This window comes from Cetorhinus maximus, chromosome 4 (assembly GCF_964194155.1).
Source record: "Cetorhinus maximus chromosome 4, sCetMax3.hap1.1, whole genome shotgun sequence".
Classification (NCBI taxonomy): domain Eukaryota; kingdom Metazoa; phylum Chordata; class Chondrichthyes; order Lamniformes; family Cetorhinidae; genus Cetorhinus; species Cetorhinus maximus.
The window spans coordinates 58,695,873-58,711,424 of NC_135882.1; the positions used below are offsets into that span (position 1 = coordinate 58,695,873).

Below are 15,552 nucleotides of genomic sequence, written 5' to 3' on the forward strand. Positions count from 1 at the left end.
CAAGGGCAACCTTTCAGATTGATCTCCACACGTCACCGAGAATTGACTTAACCCTTTCAGTATTATTTCTTCACCCACGTATGTTGTCAGTTTAGTGTCCAAAACTTCCAATCTTAAATGATGGGTTCCTTTATTCAAGTATCTGAATGTATGTTCTCCTATGACAGACACTGACGCTCCAGTATCAACTGCCATCTTAACAGTTGTCCATTGACTATAATGACTACTTGGATTGACTCATTTCTACCCAATTTCAATTTATATAATGAATGGATGTCTGATTCTATTTCTTCTGGTTCTTCCATGAGACATACTTCACGATTTCTCCCTTTGTCTTTAAAATGCTGCCTCAGCCTATCTCTGCAGTTCCACCTTATGTGACCATAGCGGTGGCAGAAAAAGCATTCGACTTATTTGAATTGTCAATCACCCACTGGATGCCTGGATGCATTTCTTTCATTCATTTTGTGGGTTTTCACTGTGGAACTGCTGTTTATTTACTGATCTTGCATAGGCGGCGTTTCCCGCCTTTCTGTTGGGTCTGATGTTTTTGTGCCTGTTTTTACCGGTCTGTCCCACCTACCAGATGGATGGCACCATTTTGTGTATTTCTTATAGCTTCCGAATTTCTAACAGCACTCTCCATGGCTGTGGCTAATTTTACTGCCTTATTGAAGTTGAAATTAACTTCAGCTAGGAAGCGCCTTTGAATCGTATCAGCTCCAATCCCATATATCAGTTGGTCTCTCAACATATCACTAGTGGATGTTCCGAATTTGCAATGTTCGGTTAATGCCTTTAAAACAGCAACATAGTCAGCTATTGTCACCCCTGGAAGCCTATTCCATGAAGTGCTTGAAGTGCTGCATAGTGACTAAGGGCTTTGGTCTGAAGGATTCTCAAAATTCCCACATTTTTCATATCATCAACAAGGATATGACTTTTGGACCTTTACCTGAAATCAGACAACGAGAGGAGACAGAATACTCATTCTTCCCTTTAAAACAATCAACCCAGAGAAAGACTTCATCTTACACAAAACTAAAGCCCATCAAAACCTTGCATAAATAATCGCTACTAATTATTAAGGCAGGAAGACAACAATCAATGCACTTATGGAAACCCATCAATACTCAACATATACAATGGCTTTCAGTTCAAGACTAGTTACGGGGACAGGAAGACAATGATAAACATCATACGAGCCCATTAAAAACAACAAAACAACAATCACCTGGGAAGCCCACCAAAATCAAACAAAGATCTAACCTTTATTTGGATTGAGATAAGTAATTCGAAAAAAAACAGCATAACTGGGCCAGCAGATCTGAAGTGAGCAGTTTTGGGCAGTGAGCAGTTGGGAGCGGTTGAAGCTGAGTTTAAGCAGGGAGCTGAGCCAAGCGGAGGAAGGAGATCTGGAGGTTTGCACGCCCGCAGGCAACATCACGGCAAGGGGCACAGGGTGGTAGGCTCAACCAAAGACAACAAGGCCGCAACCGCAGCCCTCCACAAAGATCGACCACCCACAACCGTGCCCTCCACCCAAATGAAGAACCTTCACAGATTCCACAGACCAGGACCACGTGGGGACGGCAGGCACCAGAGGACACAAAGAGCGTCCCCCAAAACTACAACCGGCTTACCTGGCTGGATTTCAAACTGTCAAGGAACCCTGGTTGGTGAGCATGATCCCTGACCTCTCCTAGTTCAATTTAGTTAGGTTTTGGGGGTGGGACAAGGGTAAGAGGATTAGTAGCGTGATTTTCCCATCGTTATGCCATGTGTTCCCCATTCTTAACTAAGTGTACTTTGTAAACCTGTATAATCTCAGTGTAATCCTAATGTTATAAATTCATTTGTGACTTCAATAAACTCAGTTTTTTTTCTTGCACCAAAACCAGTTGTCTGCAGCACTTTGTCACAACCCCCAAATAAGTCCAAGGTCTAGAACCCAGGGAGTGGGACTGATTCGGACTGCTCAGAAGTCAGAAGTGAAGCTGACACACACACCACCAGCCCCTACATAATGGCGACCGCGACAGGACCTTGGCAAAAGGGATGCGATGCAGTGGACACTGATTTGGAAGAGAGAACTGTAATGGAAGAGAGAATTTCAAATTATGTGTTCAGTAAAGTAAATATGGAAAAAAAAATGGGTCACTAATCTGTTAAAGGCTGGGCGCCCGGTAGATGCTGCAGCTAAATGGACAGAAGGGAAGGATTATAAAAAATCCATAGAAAAGGCAGCCTGGCTGATATGCTTCAAGAAACAGATCCAGCGTTTGGACAGGCTCGTTGAAGCACAGGCAGCTGAGATTCAGGAGTCAGCCCTGGAAGTCCAAACAAAGGCCCGAGCAGGGGAGAAGTTACTGTTAGCGTTGCAGGCTCTGAACCAGGAAAGGGGGCAGTTAGTGGGGGAGCATAGGACCCAGCAGGAATATTTACTGTGTCAGGTTACCGAGACCAAGAACAAAGAGCTGGAATTGCGGGAAAAGAATGCCCGCCTAGCAAGACAAGTAAGAGAGCAGGAGAAGAAAGTAAAAGGCTTACAGGCAGCCTATAAGATAGTGAGTGCACAGGGGTTTGAGGATGCAGACCATGGCCCCTGCCAGAAGCAGATAGAGAGTCTGAACCTTGCTCTAAGGATGGCAAAAGGCATGGTGTGCCTCATAAGCCCTAGTGCAGGCCAGGTCGACCTCACAGGGAACCTGGGGAGGACGGTTCAGACGCCACAGGTAATGCCAAGGGACTACCCAGTTGAGGAGCAGGAGGGCCCACGACTACTACCTGTAGCACCAAGCTTTAGCGAAATCTGGCAGGAGGGGGGGGTGGAATTAGGGGCAGAAACTGAGGAGGAAAACCCCCAGCAAGAGAGGCTGGGAACGGGGCTGATGTGCCCGGCCTGACAGCAAGGGTTCGGCCCGCCCACTGATAACGGGGATGATGGACCCCTCCAAAACCAGTTCGTAGTTCCCCACAGCACCCAACAGCTTAGGGCCATGGTAAGCCATTTAACTAAACCTGCAGCAAATGGGGATCCCTCGGTCAACTTCAGGGAAGTGGAACAAGCAGCAAGCATCAACAAGTGCAATGATGCTGAACAGGCCAAAATGCTGCTATTCTCCCTGGAGATTAAGCTCTTCCAGTCCCTATCTGACCCATGTAAGATGGGACAGTGTGATTATGGGGAGCTCAAGGAGGAAGTTCTTGAGGCCATGGGGATGAATGAGGGAAGTCCTTTCTCCTGGGTGGAAAAAATAGTGCAGCTAGTAGGAGAACCCCCGCAGGCTTTTGCAGACAGGTTGTGGCCGGTGTATAGGAGTGCATGCAGTGGGGCGCCTAACCGGGCTAACCTGGACCAGGATCAGCGGGCCCACTGGCTCCGTTGCCTGGTGACAAACAGCTTGCCACAGGTCAGGGCCGCGGCAGGAATGTGATTTGGCCCAAAGAATCTCCGAACTCACGGTGATCAGACAATTGACCATAGCTTACCGTAATGGTAAAGGAACCGATGCACACCCACCTAAAGGGAAAGTGCATGAAATGAAACCCGGCCAGGGTAGGAAGAAGTGGCATCAGGAAGGGAATAACCCTTCCAGCACAAAGCTCAACTGTTATGGGTGTGGGAAGAATGGACACTGGAGGAAGGACTGTAAGAATCCTTGGAAAGATAACAAGGGAAAGCATTCCTCAACTCCAGCCCAAAAGGCAGAGACAGGAACCCCTCCCGCCACGGTCGAATCATTTTTGGACACCATGAGAACCCTATTGACTGGCCCAGGGAAGGTAGCAGCCACCTCCGGCGCGCTGACCCCATCAGCCCCATCTAACCCACAACCCTGACTAGAGCCAGCGCAGCCTGTTTACCTGTGTTCCCTTACCTACGACTTATAGAAGAGACCCCTTGTTGAGATGGAGGTAGAAAAGGTAAAGGGGACCTATCTGTTGGACACGGGAGCATCAGGTACCATGATCCATTTAGCTAACCCCACCACCTCACCTCTATCTAACGGGGTCCCATACAGTCTGTTGGGATTCACAGGTAAAGAACAGGCTGGCTCATTTTCCATCCTGCTGACCATTCGTTGAGGAACACTCTGCTCTAAGTGGACCTGTATCCTAATGATGTGGGAAGTGGAGGGTGGAAAAGGGATCCTGGGAGCTGACTTTATTGTAGGTCACGGGATCCTAGTCGATTTGAGGAATCACTGCCTATGGGGGGCAAAAACAGGAAAGGAAGGCGGAGTAGTAGTCATCCCAGGGAAACAGGGGAAGGGGACCCTGTGCACCATGAAGCCTAAAGAGGGTTATAACCTCGAACTCATGGTCAGTAATACCCCAAGGGAGTTCCAGGCATTTGTGCGAGCCCACCTAGCCACATTTGCCACACACAAACACGACTGTGGGAGGGTCAACGGGTTCAAGGTCAGTGTAGATGGGGACCCTATGGCCCGACCACAAAAGCAATATAACTTCCCTAGGGAAGTGGAGCCAGACATGGAAGCAACCATGACCTCCTTAGTGCAACAGGGGGTCCTGAGACCGATAGCCACCCACGTGAACTCTCCACTGTGGCCGGTTAGAAAACCGGACAACTCCTGGAGGGCCATCAAGTGTTCAACAGTAACATCCCAGCCTGTGCACCCATGGTAGCAGCAGTTGCTGACCTGATAGGAAGTATCCCAGCATCCGCGACCACTTTCACGGTGCTGGATATTTCCAACGGGTTTCGGTCCATCGCTTTAAGGAGAGAGGGGCAGTACAAGTTTGCCTTTACCTTTAAAGGGCAATAGTACACCTGGAACTGTCTGCCTCAGGGCTTCCACAATAGCCCCAGCATTTTCCACCAATGCATGGCAAACAGTTTAAAGGGCTTCAGCCAGCCCAGGCGGCTGGTACAATACGTGGATGATCTGCTCCCATTCACCAATTCGAGAGAGCAGCATGGCCCACTTCTGGCTGACCTGCTGGAACTGCTCGGGCAGGAAGGTTTTAAACTGAACCCAAAGAAAGCACAGATCAGCCAGCAGGAGGTGAAATTCCTGGGCCTGACAATACGCACTGGGGAAAGGGCCATAGATAAAGCTAGATGGGAAGCAGTCCACATTAATCAATGTAAATTGGTTAAATCCGAGAGAAGGGAACCGCCAGTTGGGGCAAGGTTTGAGGATAAAAATCACAGACTGCACAAGCAGGTGCAGCGGCTTGTTTTAAGGTGAAGGGCCATCCCACCCACTGTTTGGGACACTCCCTCGCTCATCTGGGACTCGGGCGAGGTGGGACCTGAGGGCAGAGAGTTACCTGCTCCTGACACAGGTTTAGAAGAGGTACAGCCTGAGGATAGAAATCCCCAGTCAGCGGCAGTGGAGATTCCACAGCCCGCACAAGAGGGGACTGTGGCTCAGGTTGAAGACCCACCAGCCAGAAAACCCCCGCCAGCCAGAGTCCCTAGAAGGCCCCCAACAAACGCCACGGCCTAAGAAACGTGGTCACCGGCTCCCCAGTTTAGAAGGGCAGCCCCTCAAATCAGGTAGTGATCTGAGGACAGAGGTCCCCAGCCATCAGCCGCAGGCTGTGAGGGACCAAAGGTACAGGACAGGGCGGCCACACCGAAGGGAGTAGTGTGCTGTAGCCTGAACTGGGATTAACTTGGCCGCCCGGGGACAGGCGGTGGATGTACATAGCTCCTGTTATTTAATTTTGAGATTGTTAAGTTTTGATGTTTTAGTTAAATTTCAAATAAGGTGGTTGGTGGTTTAAGTATTATTGTTTAAGAGTGTTTGTATTGAATCGAGGTCGCAAGACTCGACTATGCTTTACCCAAGTCAGCGAATCCGTTCGGGACCTGGCTATATGCTCTTATGTCTCCCTACAGAAAGGATTTCGATAGGATGGGGGACATACTCCTACTCGCCCTGATAGGAATGGCCGCTGGGAGCCGAGGTGACGTGGAGGACTCCCACATTTTTGGGTGCTCAGGGGAGATAGCACCGGTTGTGACTGCAAGGGGCAGTGAAGGTAACGTGGAGGAGATCACTACCTATTCCCATGTGGGAAGATGGCCAGGGTGGCTGGGATCTAACTCCACCCGATCCTCCAGTCAGACCGGGTTCACCTACAGGGAGGCCTCCCTCCCCTGCCCCAGCATACAGGTTGTGCCCACACGGGTCGGGGTCACTGAGGGGAAACACGTGTGCCTGACCTGCAGAGGACAGATTCCCCTGGGAAGGTGGTGGTGGTTCAGGAAGCTGAGCAGAGACATGGGGGACGGTACAGCTGACTGGGACCAACTGGGGAACGACACCCATCGGACCATTACCGGGAACCATGGGGGGGTGAGCGTGTGCTGGGACAAGTGGTGGAAATTGGAACAGGGAATCTATGTCTGCATGTGGGGATCGTGGAAGACCTACCCCACGGGCGTATCCATTATCTTTTCCGCAGCATGGCTGGACAAGGGGAAGGGGGTGGAATGGGATTCCCACCTACACACTTGCATAACCCCATCCTTTCCAGCCTCAGTTAAGGCCACTGAACTCGTGGCACGCACCCAAAAGCCCCTGCCCACGGCCCCGACAGTAAGGACACATAATGAAAAGTGCCCTGCCACCACCAAGGGACCAGGGAATGGGCTGGTACTAGTGCCAACCGAAAAGCTGCTATACCAGGGGGTACACTACGCGGTAGCTTCCGTGATTCTAAACCTCAGAGAGGTACACTTACCTGAGTGGTGCCCCAAGGAGACAGAACAGCTTTACCAGGCCCTGTTAAGAGAAATGTTCAGGAAATTCTACGAGTTCGATTTTGCCAATGTAGACAAAACAGAACTGTACACTACCCACACTGAGTAGTTTAGCAATGCGGGGAGACAAAGAAGGGGAACCTGGATTGATGTTTTCACAGCATATAATACAAGATCCTCTGTGATAAACAGTCTGGATGACATAGAATTGCAGACACAAGTAAACGGTTTAAAAACACAATTACGAAAAATCTTAACAGAGGAGAACACAGTGATAGGCTCAGAGCTACACGAGGACCAGGCCATCACAGTCCATTTAAAGGAGATTATTGCTGAGTTGGAAAGGCATGCAAAAACAGTGAATGCACTCATTCAAGAGGATAGGAATGCATCAGACCAGGCTGCACAGAATGAGGTGTGTGTGCTGTACAGGGCATGGTTGCTGGGCGAGGGACGCAGCAGCCTGGAGGATTTAAAGCAAGGTTTAGTCCCCTCCTGGATCAGCAACAAGCACCTCACAGCCCTCCACCCATTTGAGAATTCACTAAGCCCGTGTCAGTTCCGCCTAGCCTCTGAAGCCTACTCTGTCCCAGTAGATTGTGGGTGCTCCAACCACACCATCATGGGTATAGTAGTGAGGATGCCGGTCATGGGTGGGACAGCCCAACCTGCACTGGTATATAGGGTGGAGAAGACTGGAGTCATTCAAGGAGGTGCACATGTCCGTTTCACAGCAGTCCCACCTTACGTCATAAAGTGGGAGCACATGATGACAGGTACAGACCTCTCTGGGTGCCGGAGCCGGGGTGCACACGTAGTACTGTGTCTCCAGCCTATTCCTGACCACAGTGCGGGTTTAAAACTGCTGGTGCACAGCCTATAAACTGTACTATGGAGGCAATGGCACAAGGCCATGTTCTCCCACAGGTAGCATATATAGGGGGTGGGACATATTGTGTCACCACAAGTGCGCCCCACTACCAGCTTGGGCAGCACATCCGGTGTCCGGTAAGTGACAGCAGTTTTTGTTTTAAACCCGAGGCAGAAGTTCAAGTGGCCCAGGAACAGATTGCCCCCAATCCTGAACCCTCCACTGTTCACCTCACTGTTAGGGAAAACATTACCAACATGCAGAGCTCTGTCACACATTTCAGTTACGAAATTCCCCCTCTACCAGAACATCTTACTAAACTACTAAAAGCTGTAGAGTTATCACAAAAGTATTTCTATACTTTGGAACAGAAAACACACGAGATAGAGGGAGAGATTCAAGGTATCACAGTCCCACCCTGGTGGGACATTTTCGAAAACATAGAGGTCCCTTCATGGGTCAGAATGGCTTCCCACATCCTCGTGGTTTGCCAGCTGGGAATAGTGTTGTACCTGTTGTGCTCTCAGTGCCAATGAAAAGGCAAAATCCTAGAGTTCCAAAATGAAAGGACCTGGAGGAAGCATTATGCTAAGGTGGAGAGAGATACACCTGTTTGAAACTTTCATATATATTTTTTTGTGTTCGGTTATTTTTTTAGAAAGACTTTTACGTGTTGTTTCCTTTTAATAAAGATGTATGTGCACCAAGTGGGGTGTTAGACCCCCTAAATGTTTGGGTGTATGTAAATAGCTGTATTTTGCCTATGCATGCTGACGTACACCACATTTTAAAGAATGGGGAATGTATGTGTCATGAGATCTTAGATAGGAAATTACAGGGGAAGATTGACTATAGAGGGTTGGGAATTTTGTTTTTTTTTCAGTATGATACTTGAAGCAAGGTTTAAGTATCACAGACTGCAGGGTTCTCAAAATTCCCACATTATTCATATCATCAACAAGGATATGACTTTTGGACTTTTACCTGAAACCAGACAACGAGAGGAGACAGAATACACATTCTTCCCTTTAAAACAATCAACCCAGAGAAAGACTTCATCTTACTTGAAACTAAAGCCCATCAAAATCTTGCATAAATAATCACTACTAACTACTAAGGCTGGAAGACAACAATCAAAGCAATTATGCAAACCCATCAATACTCCACATATGCAATGGCTTTCTGTTCAAGACTAGTTACGGGGGCAGGAAGACAATGATAAACATCATGCTGGCCCATTAAAAACAAGACAACAATCACCTGGGGAAGCCCGCCAAAATCAGACAAAGAACTAACCTTGATTCGGATTGAGATAAGAAATTTGAAAAAAAAACAGCATAACTGGGCCAGCAGATCTGAACTGAGCAGTTTTGGGCAGTGATCAGTTGGGAGCGGTTGAAGCAGAGTTTAAGCAGGGAGAGGTAGCTGAGCCAAGCGGAGGGAGGAGATCTGGAGGTTTGCAGGCCCGCAGGCAACATCACGGTGAGGGGCACGGGGTGGCAGGCTCAACCAAAGACAACAAGGCCGCAACCGCAACCTTCCACGAAGATTGACCACTCACAACCGTGCCCTCCACCCAACTGAAGAACCTTTGCAGACTCCACAGACCAGGACCACGTGGGGACGGTGGGCCCCAGAAGACACAAAGAGCGTACCCCAAAAGTGCAACCGGCTTACCTGGCTGGATTTCAAACTGTCAAGTAACCCTGGTTGGTGAGCATGATCCCTGACCTCTCCTAGTTCAATTTAGTTAGGTTTTAGGGGTGGGGCAAGGGTAAGGGGATTAGTAGCGTGATTTTCCCTCGTTATGCCGTGTGTTCCCCATTCTTAACTAAGTGTACTTTGTAGGTCTGTATAATCTCAGTATAATCCTAATGGTATAAATTCATTTGTGACTTCAATAAACCCAGTTTTTTTCTTGCACTAAAACCAGTTGTCTGCTGCACTTTGTCACAAACCCCAAATAAGTCCAAGGTCTAGAACCCAGGGAGTGGGAGCGATTTGGACTGCTCAGAAGTCAGAGGTAAAGCTGACACACACCACCACCCCCTACAGGTCTCAGGTGGTTTTGTACAATTTTTATTAACTCGTCGAAAGTCTTCAAATTGGGGGTGTTAGGTGACGTAAGCCTGTGGATCAGCCTGTACATTTTGCTCCTGCATGTGGACAAAAGAATCACCCCCTTCTTTTCCTACCCTGCGATGTCATTAGCGGTAAAAAAGAACGCTAGGCGCTCGATATCCTGAGATCAGAAATCTGAAATGGGGTCGGATGGATTGACACACCCAAACTGCGGCATCATGAATAACCGCAAGGTAACTGCACTTCCACTGGCTTCCCAGTTAATGACGAGTTCAGTTGTTTGGCTTACTGCGGCTTTCTTGACTGCTGTCAGTCGATTCATCTTTTGCTTTCCGCAGAGTTGCCCTTTCTCTTATTGTTTTATGTCCATAGCCTTTTATTTTAAATGGATCTCTTTAAATGTATTCTCACTTTAAGATCAGCCACCATTTTGTTTCAACTCTGTCTCTGCATCTGTCAGCTTTTTTGTGCTGTGTTTCACGCTCTTTTCGAGTATTGGTGGGATCCCCGTGATCGTGATTCTGCAGGGTTTTTTTTCTCAAATTCAAAGCTGCAGTACTGCTTTCTGTTCTGATTGCCGCCTATTTTATAATTGAGTGCGGATTCTCTTTTTAATGTTTTCCTCACCCATCTTGTGGATTCTCATTCAGTGGTCTTGCAATTTTGCTATTTTAATCCTCGTCACTAGTTTTATGTCTTCAGTCTATGAGCTCACTAGTTGAGTGAATTCGAATTGCACACCTTCATATACACTCGTTAGTTAATGCTCACTATCAATAATGGAGAGAGACCGCCATAAGAACAAACAGTGATTGTTTATTGCAACAGAAGGCAGAGTACTGAATCCTTGCATGCTCCCACAACCACCTGCAGCTCTAGACTTACAGTTAACCAGTAGCCCAGGCTGTACAGTGATTGGTCAGTACTGTCACATGGTTAGTCCACTTGCATTCTCCTAAAGGTACCACTTTACCAGAGGTGCATTTAATTGAGTGGTAGGGTGCTGGGTGCCTTCCCATTTCTTCCTTGATAAAATTTGGGGCAGCAAGGCTTGTGGGTGGCCTTCCCATGCACAGGCAAATTCAGGGCCTTAAATGGGCAATTAATATTGGTATTCAATGAGCGATGGGCAGGGGAGTCACCAAGCAGAAAACCTGAAATGTAAATCCCGTCAGGGTGGGGGTCTCTAGTACAAAGGCACTCAATCCTTGATCGAGGGACCCGGCATCAAGAAAGGAGGCCACTGTTAGCCAACCCCATGTCCTTTCTGCCAACTCTTTCACGACCTGCACTCCAAAACCCCATCCCACCTTCACTCACCTTTGGGCCTAAGGTCCCTTGGCAATGCTGGGCCTTTGTTGGGTATATTGCCAGGAGCTACCATTGATCCCACTGGCGGTGCCTGCAATGAAGATCTGCCAGCCTCTGATTGGCTGTCAGCTCTCGGGGGATGAGATATACATCACCCGGGTACTTGATCTTGGTGAAGGCCCAAACCTGTCCATTTAAATGCCTGATGGGCACTTAATTCAACAGGCCTTCCCCAGACGAGATGGCACGGGGTTCTCGCTGACTCCAGCTGGTGGGCGACACCCACTTCGCCTGCTTTAAATACCATCCAGTGTGGGATCCTGATCCCTATTTTAGCCTGATGGCAGAATTGTTTTTAAAAATTATGAGATGTGGGCATTGCTAGTTAGGCCAGCATTTATTGTTCATTTCCAATTGCCCTTGAGAAGGTGGTGGACAGCTGCCTTCTTGAACTGCTGCAGTTCATGTGGTGTAAGTACACCCACAGTGCTTTTAGGGAGGGAGTTCCAGGATTATGACCCAGTGACAGTGAAGGAACGGCAACATATTTCAATCCAGGATGATGAGTGGCTTGGAGGGGAACTTCCAGGTGGTTTTGTTCCTATGTGTCTGCTGCTCATATCCTTCTGGGTGGCAGTGGTCGTGGGTTTGGAAGGTGCTGTCTAAGGAGACTTGGTGAGTTTCTGCAGAGCATCTTGTAGATGGTACACACTGCTGCCTCTGTTCGTCGGTGGTGGAGGAATTGAATGTCTGTGGATGGAGTGCCAATCAAGCGGGCTACTTTGTCCTGGATGGTATCGACCTTTTTGAGTGTTGTTGGAGCTGCACTCATCCAGGCAAGTGAGGCTATTCCATCACACTCCTGCCTTGTGCCTTGTAGATGGTGGACAGGATTTAGGGAAACAGGAGGCGAGAAACCTGCAGAAAAATCATCACCTGGTTCTGAGACATTTGAACCACCCAATATTAATACCATTTACTCCAAGATCAGGTAGTGCACTATCAGATACAGGTTTAATATTCTTGTACTTCATTTGAAAATTTGAGAACTGAGCTCATTGGATATTTGTTGAGTAAGAGTGTTAAAGCATGTGGAATCAAGAAGAGTAAGTGGAGTTAAGATACAAAGTACCCATATTCAAATTGAATGTTGAACAGGCTCTTGGGACCGAATGGACTACTCCTATTCCTACATTCCACCAATGTGCCACAGCTCCAACCTGGGAAGAGCACGTTGTACTGACAAGTATAAAGATTTTCCATTCCCACGCTGTCAAATTTCTGAGTGTGTTTGCAAATTCATTCTAGTTTAAGGATAATACTATAGCCTGTGCCCATTAGGAACTGAATGCACATTCCCAAAACTCATTTCAAAAATTATTCTTCCAGCCAGCAGACAGCGAAACATTGGATTGCATCTTATTGGGGTGCAGGGATTGTGATTCGCAGCCTACCCGCACCAGTTCCAAATTTGGTGCTCCCATATCACTTACCTGATAGTAGCATTGGCTCAAGTGGTTTCCATCCCGTTGGCTGCCTGTGTTCAACAGCAAGCCTAGCAGCAATCTGCTGAAATCATGCAGTGCAGTCAGATTCCTATTCTTAAAGGCAGTCTGTCACTCTTAAAGGGAAGCTGCACTGAATGACAGAGGTTTGCTGTTGAATACTAAAGCTGCAAACATAAACAGGAAGAATGTAAGATCAAGGAAGAGCGAGGGCTCCAGGGTCACAAATGTAGCATTAAAGGCCTTGATGGTACAGATGGACATGGGGTAATATGCCATGATTCTGTGGGGGACCCTCATGGGCAGCCCTCAGAGGGGGTTTGAAGCAAGTGGCCGGGGGGGGTGGGGTTTGGGGAGGGGTTGGGGTGGGGGGGGGGGGTGGAAGGGAATTCCTGATGTTTGGCTCTGAGGATCAGGCAGTAGTGCCACAAGAAGTTTAATGATATCACATGGGTTGTCAAGGTTAGTGAATGCATCTTAACATGACATCTCATACCCATCACAGCAGCCTCTCACACTGCTCAATGCACAACATCCCCATCACTCACTCAGCACCAGTCCATGGCACTCAGGACTCATGCCTAACATCCAAATACTCTACCCTCACACAACTATAAATGCTTCCAGTCTCATACCCACCTCTCTCTGCCTCTACATAATTCCAGCTATTCAGCTATCGCCCAAACACAGCAAAACACAATCACTGACATTCTTCCCTCTCGCTTTCAGGACAAGAAGCCACAAGAGGAGGGAGCAGAGGAGAACTGGTGGTGGACAAGAACACGTGCGTCTCCTGAACCCTATGGCGGAGATGGTTATCCGCATCATGGGACAGGCTGCGTGAGAACCCTTGGCACCCGGCATTGCTGAGAACATTCAAGCTGACAGGTTTGAGTTCCATTCCAGGGCTTGAGCACAAAAACCAAGGCTGACTCCAATGCAGTACTGATTGAGTCCTGCACTTTTGGAGGAGCTGCCTTTCAAATGATATGCTAAACCAAGAAGAGTCTCTGAAGAGGAGTCATACAGACTCGAAACGTTAACTCTGTTTCAGTCCCCACAGATGCTGCCAGACCTGCTGAGTTTTCCCAGAATTTTCTGTTTTTGTTGCTAAACCAAGATCCTGTCTGTCCTCTCAGATGCATGTAAAAGATCCCATAACATTCCTTCAAGGAAGAACCAGGGGGCTTATCCCCAGTGTTCTGGCCAATATTTATCCCTCAATTAACATTGCAAAAAGAAAGATTCTTTGTTCATGATCACATTTCTGTTTGTGGGAGCTTGCTTTGTGTAATTTGGCTGTTGTGTTTCCGACATTTCAACAGTGACTGCACTTCAAAAGTACTTAGCTCCAAAGTGCTTTGGGACATACTGAAACTGTAAAAGACACTAAAAATGCAAGTTTCCTTTTTGTTTTTAATTTGGTGAGGTATGGAAGGTTGTTGGCACTCTCAGTAAAAATAAAACACGGTCCGGGAATGTCTAGCACCAGTGGTATAAATCAAATTAAAGTTCTGAATGTAAAGTGAAACACAGTAACAAAATTTTGTCAAAGATTTATTAGGAAATTTCTCAGTGCTGTTTCGGTCAATGGAAAAAGATAAATGTTTAATATTTGAAAGGATCGGTAGTTTAGCATTTTTTTAAAAATCAGAAATGCCATCAATACTACAGTGAGCTCGATGTTAATATTTGGATTCAAAATCATTTGTTCCCCCTCCCCTAGATAGTTTGAAATGATCCTCAATTGATGGAAGAGTTATACATTATTCAACAGTTGTATTCGTATTTTGTTACTGCAATGCAACAGGGACTGATAATATTCAGCATAGTGTCATGGGCATTAATTTGAGAGCATCAATGAACATCAGTGCCACCTATTGAATAATGGAAATATTACATATATTTATTTCTGTGATGAATGAAGCATGAGTTTCATGCATCATTCCCTTCTAATGAAACAGGCAGTTTTTGTAATGGCCATACCTGACATCTTACAGATACTGAGGCCCTGTCTGTCCTCTCAGATACACATAAAATGACCCATGGTACTGCTCGAAGAAGATTAGGGGATGTGTTTTGGACAAGATTCATACCTCAACAAGCACCATTGAAGCAAACTGCACGGTCATTTATCTCATTGCTGCTTGAGGGACCTTATCACACACTCTCTGCCGTATTTCCCTACAATCGTAGCTGTTCTTCAAAAAGTACTTATTTGGTTCTGAAACACACCTAAGACAACCTGAAGATGGAAAAAAGCAAAATAAGAATGAAAATTAATTTATTTTTATACTGAATGGCAGAAGCTCAAATCAGAAGTGAACTGTATGGATTTATTGTGATTGTACAACAGCTTTCCACCTTTACTTACTTGTGACTGTTTATGTACATGATTTTTTTTTTTAAAAGTAAACCACACTTCTGTCATCTGTTCTAAATTTCCTCTGATATTACTATTATTATTTAAGCTTCTTACTGCTGTAGGCATGACAAAATAAAATATTCCCTTGGCCTTGACACCCACAGTGCCGATTGATTGATTTGTATCTCTGCTCCAGAAAGAAATGCTCCAGTAAACTAATTTAATTGTGACTCTAGCCTTGAAACAGGTTTGAAGTTGTCCATATAGGTAACATTTATCTGAAGTAGCAATTTTCCCATTATTTAGATATAGGGCAAAGTGAAAATGATATACGGTCTACAGACAAATTTTGAAAAGGCTCAGAGCTATCTGGTTGCTGTAGGTCAGGTCAAGGGCTTTGTTAATCTAAAATTGAAAAAGAAAAGTAGTTGCGGATAAAATGCCACCACACAAGTGTTACTGATGTGACTGAAACGCTTAACAACCTGAAGTTACGTTCTTAACAGACAACCAAATACTATCTGCCTTTTTTTAAAAGAAACATCAGTACTATAATCTCATAAATATAATGTGACATAAAAGAGTAGCAGACATAGTACAAAGTAAGAGACCTCGACTTGCAGCAGAAAGGCCACAGCAATGGACAAAGGCAGGACATATACAAATTAAATTAATT

The 15,552-nt window shown here is 46.6% G+C and overlaps 1 long non-coding RNA gene across 1 annotated transcript in view; it reads left to right on the forward strand.

Annotated features, from left to right (window-relative positions):
- The window catches only part of LOC144679319 (uncharacterized), a 299,510-nt gene extending 284,568 nt beyond the window's left edge, over positions 1 to 14,942 (forward strand). The window contains exons 2-3 of the long non-coding RNA XR_013576315.1: positions 9,825 to 9,928; positions 13,241 to 14,942. This is a non-coding gene — a long non-coding RNA (uncharacterized LOC144679319). The remainder of the gene's footprint in view (positions 1 to 9,824; positions 9,929 to 13,240) is intronic.
- Positions 14,943 to 15,552: the final 610 nt, after the last annotated feature.